The following is a 9,694-nucleotide window of genomic DNA, read 5'->3' on the forward strand; positions in this document are numbered from 1 at the left end:
CAGTCAACGATGTACAATCCATGTGCAAAAAAATCCTCAATTATCAAACAAATACTTTAAGTGTGCGATGTGCAAATCTGTAGTTGGTCTGAGTTGCTCACAAACTCATGCCAATACACAGCCGCACTGCCACCCAGAAGGCAAGGGAACTGACGACTAACTACAAACTCATATCTCTACATTGGTGCATTGTCCATGACAATCTGACTTATGTCAAATTATTCAAACTGTTCATATCCTTCCTTATTTAATAAACATTAGTTCTGTAGTAATATTAAAATGGGAAATGAGAGGAAACGTTTCTAAAAATGTCAAGAAGTATTTGACTAATTTACTACAACTTATTAAATGATACTTTTTTAAAACTTCAGATAGACATATGTGAAATCACTTACATAAGATGGGAAAGGACAAATGGAAAGATGGACCCACAATGATTGCAACATTTTTCTTTTGAAAGTTCATGTTTATTTACAGAATACATTACACTAGCAAACTGAATAAAATATTAACCATGGCAAAGAATGAGCATTTTCTCTGCCTCGTGATGACTGGGTGTTGTGTGATGTCCTTAGGTTAGTTAGGTTTAAGTAGTTCTAAGTTCTAGGGGACTGATGACCATAGATGTTAAGTCCCATAGTGCTCAGAGCCATTTGAACCATTTTTTTGAAAGAATGAGCAACCCAAACAAACACACACAAACAAACACACACACACACACACACACACACACACACACACACACACTTTTTAGTAATAACTAGTTTAAGGCACTGATCAAGGGTCCCAAGCCACAGGAAAGAAATCAGTAATAAATATCAAATTGCTGTATACTAAGGTAAGATATTTCTTAATTAATGCAATTTGGCATTTGAATAATTAAAGGAATTACTCTCCTAAAGTTTTAAGAACAAATTGCCATTACAGCTTTTAAAATAATTTAAAACAAAATTGCCTTGACTTCCGTATTAATCAAACTAACCTTTAAAAGGAACATCTGCAGCTGAGATTATTAAGTACCAAATCACAAGTCCATGCCTTTAATTTTCAGAACAGACCAACCATGAATGTTAAGGGCCAGCAATTACGATCTAGGAAGATTTCCTAGTACATGGTTGGAATGAATACAATACGGAAGTGATGGCAAAATAATTAGAAAAACATCTCAAACATTGATGACTAGAGATACTAAACTCAGAGTTTTCAAATATTAGCACAATAAGTGCAGGATAGAATAATGTAAATTAGAAAATCTGAAGGTTAATCAAACTGTATAATATTACCCATTACAGGAGAAATGTAAAATATTTGGCCAAAAATATAAACATAAGATCTTGTAAGTAACAGTGTAGGCTAAACAAATTTCACAAATGCACTGCTAGTGTGAACAACTCACTAAGCAACTGGTCCCCATGGCCAAGCGCCACCCGAAAGAGCAGATCCACAACTCGAAGAACTATCAGCTGTTAGCAAATATCACTAAGGTGAAACATGAGCTAAAAAATACAAGTTAAGAAAGTGTAATTCGTCCAAGGCTTTATAGCTTAATGGCATAAAACCTACAAATCTGCCGTAATAATCAAACAGCAATGTTACTCAAAACTGCACAGAGAAAATCCGCTTAACAGCATAAAATATTAAAATGATGACATAATAAATGACTCCCCCAAAATAAATCGACTGAATAGGGATAAATAATTAACCTCAGAAAGTTACTTCAAACAGAAAAACAGTCAATAGGTCACATAGGCTACAGAGCCAGAGACTTGATTCTACTAAACTGAAATCATTTACAAGTAAAACTCTCTTCTACACCACTTAAATTTCAGAATTATCTGAAACATAATTTGAACAGCATGCATTAGTTTGACGAATTTATTTAAAATAATTGAAAGACTAAATAATAAACCCAAGAAAATATCCCAATGTGTTAAAAACCACCACTTAATAAACTAGATTTACCACAGAGCTTATAAGAAATTTAAGAGCACTTCATACCCAATTTCATTAAACACTAGGGCTACAAAGAATGGCCTGATGGTTCACAGAAAATAACACTACTTTGAAAGCCATCAGATTTAAAGTACCAGATGGCTTGTGTCATGAACAAGTAAAGCAGGACATCAAGTAGCACCTTTAATGGCATGCAGCCACCATTACACATGTGGAACAAGCACAACAATCAAGTGGATGAAACTCAAACAGACCACTTGTGTTTAACAATAATTGCAACAGATAAAAAAAAATTTTTTTTTGAGATCCATAAAGTGAGAGTCACAGTGGCGGGTATACCACAGTGTGAGCGATACCAACCAGTGCTACATCAAGAAGTCGTTATTCCGTAATTTCTGCTCAATGCAAAACACCGGCATCTAAAAGCGCACAACACGGACATAAAGGAAAACAATTCAGCTGCAGCACACTGAAGGGCGTGGTGAAAGCTTCGATGCAACCACTAACAGTACACTAATAACTCATTAGTCTCCACACAAATGGAGCCAAAAACCCATACAGCCAATGGGTCAATCACTGTTTGTGTTGCCCCCTCACAACACACCTAGAACACTCCCAATTCCACAGTGTGTTTTCAAGACATGGCACCAGCGATAACACGCTGGAAGCTAAGGATAATTCATGCCACCTACTGTGGCGCTACCAGATGAAGGGGGAAGAAGAGATGAAATGAAAGCACCACAGCTTAGTCTCCACACAAATGGAGCCAATGGCTCATACAGCTGATGGGTCAACCATTGTCCGTGTTTCCCTCTCACGACGTATCCAGACACTCCCAACTCCACACACTCCAGTCTGCAGCCTGTGGTCTCGCAGTCGCATCCTCGCTTCCTGAGCATGGGGTCCTGGGTTCGATTCCCGGCGGGGTCAGGGATATTCACCTGCCTCGATATGACTGGTTGTTTGTGTTGTCCTCATGAAAGTGGCGAGATTGGTTTGAGCAAAGGTTGGGAATTCTTACGGGCGCTGATAACATTGCAGTTGAGCGCACCACAAAGCAAACATCATCATCCACACACTCTACAGTGCTATAAGGCGCAGGAAGCTAAGAGTAATTCATGCCACCTAGTGTGACACTAGCAAATTAAGAGGTAGAAAAGATGAAATGAACGTGCCAAGGCTTAGTCTCCACACAGATAGAGCCAAAGGCCCAAACAGCCGAGTGATCAACCACTGTCCATGTTGCCCTCTCGCCACTTACCTAGACACTCCCAACTCCACACACTCCGGTGTGTTCTCCAGACTCGGCGCCAGCGATAACACGCAGGAAGCTAAGGATAACTGATGCCACCTAGCACGGCGCTAGCAAATGATGGAGGAAGAAAAAGTGAAATGAAAGCACCACGGCTTAGTCTCCACACAAATAGAGCCAATGGCCCATACAGCCGATGAGTCAACAACTGTCCATGTTTCCTCTGGGGGCGTACCCAGACACTCCCAACTCCACACACTCAGGTGTGTTATCAGGACTCGGCGCCAGTGATAACAGGCAGGAAGCGAAGGATAATTCATGCCACCTACTGCAGCCTTAGTAAATGAAGGTCTATTTTTGAAGAAGTCTTTGGAAGGTAGGAGACGAGGTACTGGCGGAAGTAAGGCTGTGAGGACGGGGCGTGAGTCGTGCTTGGGTGGCTCAGTTGGTAGAGCACTTGCCCGCGATAGGCAAAGGTCCCGAGTTCGAGTCTCGGTCCGGCACACAGTTTTAATCTGCCAGGAAGTTTCATATCAGCGCACACTCCGCCGCAGAGGTAAAATCTCATTCTGGAAACATCCCCTAGGCTGTGGCTAAGCCATGTCTCCGCAATATCCTTTCTTTCAGGTGTGCTAGTCCTGCATGGTTCGCAGGAGAGCTTCTGTAAAGTTTGGAAAGTAGGAGACGAGGTACAGGCGGAACTAAAGCTGTGAGTACGGGGCGTGAGTCGTGCTTGGGTAGCTCAGATGGTAGAGCACTTGCCCGCGATAGGCAAAGGTCCCGAGGTCGAGTCTCGGTCTGGCACGCAGTTTTAATCTGTCAGGAAGTTTCAAGTCCTTACTGGTTGAAAGCTTTATTTGCCACAGTCTTTTTGGTATGCCTATCTGCGACTCAGCATCTTCACTTTATGGTGAGTAGCAACTTTCCGTTTCATGCTACTGAAGCCACTGAAGGTATTAATTACAGTCAGTCGTCTTGGAATCTCTTAGCTCCTTCCTTATCCGAATCCGAGAAACACATTTCAGTTCTAGAACTGTCATCTGCCACGTTTATACGAGTCGATCAACGACAGAGTTCACCAAGCCACGCAGGCGCCGCATTTTCTCCTCTTCTTTTATGACTTTCCGTTCTATATTCCGCCTGCGTTAGGCAGTGATACGTGAAAAAGCTGTGTGCATTAGTTGCAGTACGTGTATCAGCTTAACAGTCTTGTCACTTCTCGCGACAAATCCCTTAACTTGGCTCCAGATCAGATCTGTAGGGTTCATATTGTAACCGTACAGTGGCAAAAGTAAAACTGCAGCATTTGTATGGTGTAGTCGATGCTGTGAAAATGATTTTCTCATCTTTCTGCGACACTTATCACTCTGGTTCGTGTGAGACTACAATGGACAAATTCCAAATAAAAAGTATCTGTTTTTTTTTTCATTTTTGTTGGTTGGTTGATTTGGGGAAGGTGACTAAACAGCGAGGACATCGGTCCCATTGGATTAGGGAATGAAGTCACCCGTGCCCTTTCAAGGGAACCATCCCGGCATTTGCCTGAAGCGATTTAAGGAAATCACGAAAAACCTGAATCAGGATGCCCGAAGACGGGTTTGAACCGTCGTTCTCCCGAATGCGAGTCCCGTGTGCTGACTACTATACCACCTTGCTCGGAGCATTTTTTCTCTCCTAAAAGTTAAACTGCTCTGTTTTCTTAATTTAAGCAACCTTTATTAACAATCTTTCATAAGATATCGGTAATTAAGAATTGATATTTGAAATGAAAACAGGAACTTCGCGTGCAATACGTAATTATATACAAGAAGACGTGAATTATTCATAGAAATGATGATGAATTTTACAGTTATGAGATGCAGGTATTTCAAATTGAACGAAAAAAAAGGATGATGAAGGCGAGTTCCGACCCAGCGCTCCACGAACTATAGCAGGTCGCCAATCTACGACGCTACCGATTCTGCTATACACCTCATGTGAACGTGCTTTTCAACTGTATCAAATAGTCAAAAAACTTCAGAGCTGTTTTTTCTGTGAATCTATTAAAAACTTTAAGAACAACCTATTTCTCGGCACTTTTTAACCGTGTTCGACGCGCGTGTTTCGCTACGGAGCAGGAAGCAGCCTCAGCCATTTTCATAACGTGTGTTAACAGCGTGACAATCAGAGCACAACAGTGCAGAGACTGTGACTATAGACGATTTGTGAAATAAAAACTACATAGCTAAGGCGTGATAAGAAAAACGTTGATGGCTGTTAATATACACTCCTGGAAATGGAAAAAAGAACACATTGACACCGGTGTGTCAGACCCACCATACTTGCTCCGGACACTGCGAGAGGGCTGTACAAGCAATGATCACACGCACGGCACAGCGGACACACCAGGAACCGCGGTGTTGGCCGTCGAATGGCGCTAGCTGCGCAGCATTTGTGCACCGCCGCCGTCAGTGTCAGCCAGTTTGCCGTGGCATACGGAGCTCCATCGCAGTCTTTAACACTGGTAGCATGCCGCGACAGCGTGGACGTGAACCGTATGTGCAGTTGACGGACTTTGAGCGAGGGCGTATAGTGGGCATGCGGGAGGCCGGGTGGACGTACCGCCGAATTGCTCAACACGTGGGGCGTGAGGTCTCCACAGTACATCGATGTTGTCGCCAGTGGTCGGCGGAAGGTGCACGTGCCCGTCGACCTGGGACCGGACAGCAGCGACGCACGGATGCACGCCAAGACCGTAGGATCCTACGCAGTGCCGTAGGGGACCGCACCGCCACTTGCCAGCAAATTAGGGACACTGTTGCTCCTGGGGTATCGGCGAGGACCATTCGCAACCGTCTCCATGAAGCTGGGCTACGGTCCCGCACACCGTTAGGCCGTCTTCCGCTCACGCCCCAACATCGTGCAGCCCGCCTCCAGTGGTGTCGCGACAGGCGTGAATGGAGGGACGAATGGAGACGTGTCGTCTTCAGCGATGAGAGTCGCTTCTGCCTTGGTGCCAATGATGGTCGTATGCGTGTTTGGCGCCGTGCAGGTGAGCGCCACAATCAGGACTGCATACGACCGAGGCACACAGGGCCAACACCCGGCATCATGGTGTGGGGAGCGATCTCCTACACTGGCCGTACACCACTGGTAATCGTCGAGGGGACACTGAATAGTGCACGGTACATCCAAACCGTCATCGAACCCATCGTTCTACCATTCCTAGACCGGCAAGGGAACTTGCTGTTCTAACAGGACAATGCACGTTCGCATGTATCCCGTGCCACCCAACGTGCTCTAGAAGGTGTAAGTCAACTACCCTGGCCAGCAAGATCTCCGGATCTGTCCCCCATTGAGCATGTTTGGGACTGGATGAAGCGTCGTCTCACGCGGTCTGCACGTCCAGCACGAACGCTGGTCCACCTGAGGCGCCAGGTGGAAATGGCATGGCAAGCCGTTCCACAGGACTACATCCAGCATCTCTACGATCGTCTCCATGGGAGAATAGCAGCCTGCATTGCTGCGAAAGGTGGATATACACTGTACTAGTGCCGACATTGTGCATGCTCTGTTGCCTGTGTCTATGTGCCTGCGGTTCTGTCAGTGTGATCATGTGATGTATCTGACCCCAGGAATGTGTCAATAAAGTTTCCCCTTCCTGGGACAATGAATTCATGGTGTTCTTATTTCAATTTCCAGGAGTGTATAAAATACCTTACAGTTTCATTTAACGTAACTTGGCAATAAGATAGCTAATACATAAATAGGACATACTTACAAGAGCGTAAAAATCAGGTATGTTGCTATGATGAACGGAGAAGAGATTTCCGGAAAGCATTTGACACGGTGTCACAGTGGAGACTGTTAGCGAAGATACGAGCATGTGGAATAGGTTCCCAGGCATGTGAGTGACTTCCTGATTAATGGAACCCAGTATACAGGGTGGTCCATTGTTAGTGACCGGGCCAAATATCTCACGAAATAAGCTTCAAACGAAAAAACTACAAAGAACGGAACTTGTCTAGCTTGAAGGGGGAAACCACATGGCGCTTTGGTTGGCCCGCTAGATGGCGCTGATCAAGCGGATGTCAACTACGTTTTTTAAAAATAGGAACCCCCATTTTTTATTGCACATTCGTGTAGTACGTAAAGAAATATGAATGTTTTAGTTGGACCAATTTTTTCGCTTTGTGATAAATGGCACTGTAATAGTCACAAACATATAAGTACGTGGTATCACGTAAGACTCCGTCAGAGCGGACGGTATTTAATTCCGAGTAAAGGATATAACTTGAATCGTAAGTCGGCCTGTAGTCCATTCATTTATGTGTTATTTGCCTTGTTTACCTGTGCACTTGCTGACAAAGCCCATGTGAACCCTGCATCCGGAAAAGAGGAACATGTCAACATCGCTCAACAGTTCGATGTCGACAGGTCTTTGTTAACACTGAGTCCCACAAAAGACCTGGCGTGGTACAACAGAACTCAGGGTCCAGAACGTATGTGTCCTTGCACACACTCCAGAACTTCTCAAAAATGTCTGCGAGCAGCCGTACATCGATGTCCATGTACAATATAGCAAATTCCCCTAAATAAGAAATGTAGAACTCATGACTCACGTTCACTGCCTATCCATACTCCATATCCGTTATGGCAGTGCCTGTGAGTTTACTGAAGAATGTGATTATGTCAGGCATTATGGTTTCGTAGAGTCTCTCCTTTGGATACAGGTATCCGTAAAGAAAGACTCCCTTCTTTGACACAAGCTGAAGCATTGCATCATTGAAATATGCAGCTCTAGTAATACACATAAGCCTCTGACGCATTGTCTCAGCAAGTTTCTGAAGAGACGCTGGCATGGAATACAGTGAATCCAGGAAGTGGAGCATTATTCTTGGTGTGTTTCACTTGGAAAAGGAAAAGTATATTTCTCCATTGACTGAATGTTCGTTGCACACATCACATTTCCAACACAGCTGTCATAACACATGAATCCCTAAATACTGCTCGACCTCAAATGCTATCTGCCACAATTATTAGAGCACACTTTCGTGCCACACCGTCTGGTATCCATCCATAAACCAATAATCGAGCGGAGAACAGCAAGCCGCTCTCCTAGCCATGACATTCGGTTGCACATCCAAAACATTAGCAGCAGATGGTCTGTGTTTCAATCCTTCATGCTGTGTGCAAAATGTAGTTTAATGTCAGTGTGTTCAAACAAACAATTTATGGAATATGCGTTACGTCGCCTCCACACCGAACACGTTGGCGATCGAGAGGCATACTAGAGACACTGCCTATTTCAAATGTACAAGGCTTCATCAGATTTCCACTATGGTTTCTATTTCGCGCTCGATCGGACCTTATTTTCCGAATACCACTCGTAGTTCATCTATAGGTTTTGATGACTACTGATTTTGCGAGTATCAGAATATGTAGCGTAAATGAGCGTATCTTTTGATGCGTTGACTTGGAGCCTTAAATTACTTACGCTGCCAATGGCCCGCAGACAGTATTTGACATAAATTTCAGTTTTATACCTCTATCCATTTCTGAGAAAAAGGGTCCTTAACAGACGAGAAGACGGACAATAAATGGTAAAATAATGCCTGATATAATTATAAATCAACAATTTTCGGAAAACCTTGCTTCTTGACAAATTTTATGATGATACGTCAGTGGGAAGTACTCTATAGGTTTTGATGAGTGAGTTTGGGAGTATCTAATTGATAGCACTGACTTGCAAGCTTAAATTTTGCTAACCGCCAAGGAGCTGTAGACCTCGGTTTGTGACCTAAATTTCAACTCGATACTTCCTCTCGTTCATGAGAAAAAAGGGGTCTTAACAGACGGACAACAAAGTGACCCCACAAGGATTTCGTTTCTACCGTGTGAGGTACAGAACACTAAAATGGAAAATTATTGACACATTCAGAGCATGTGTGTAATGTGTGCTGTGTTTTATGTGATGCATATTATGATCTATATATGTGGCACAAGCGGTGAACACATCTACATAAGCAGGGATTTCAGCACTGGAATGGAACGTGGTACTGTTGCAGCTCCCCATGGCTGCTTCTTGCGAGAGATAACAACGTCTCGGCAACGGAGACTTAAACCTCAGCGGCTACACCAGCAGCAGCCAGTGGACACTTGTGGAGATGGAGAGAGAGAGAGAGAGAGAGAGAGAGAGAGAGAGAGAGAGAGTCGCTACCCTCCTCCCTTTCGCCTCCACCCCTTCGCCCAGTTGGCGTAATTGCCGGAAGGGAGAGCCGGCTCGCAGGGGTTAAGAGGCCGACTGCCGCCAATTCGGCAAGATTGCGGGGAGTTCCGCCCGGACACGGCGGAGCCAGTACAAACTCGTTCTAGCGTTAACTCGCAGATACGCTGGCAACAGTCCTGCACTCGAAGCTCATAAAGGCGAGAAGATTTAATCTCAGCAACCCGTCCGTTCAGATGATCTGGATCTTATGAATATCTGCATGCGACATTATGAACCGGATT

The sequence above is a fragment of the Schistocerca nitens genome, chromosome 7 (genome assembly GCF_023898315.1).
Source record: "Schistocerca nitens isolate TAMUIC-IGC-003100 chromosome 7, iqSchNite1.1, whole genome shotgun sequence".
NCBI classification, from domain to species: Eukaryota; Metazoa; Arthropoda; class Insecta; order Orthoptera; family Acrididae; genus Schistocerca; species Schistocerca nitens.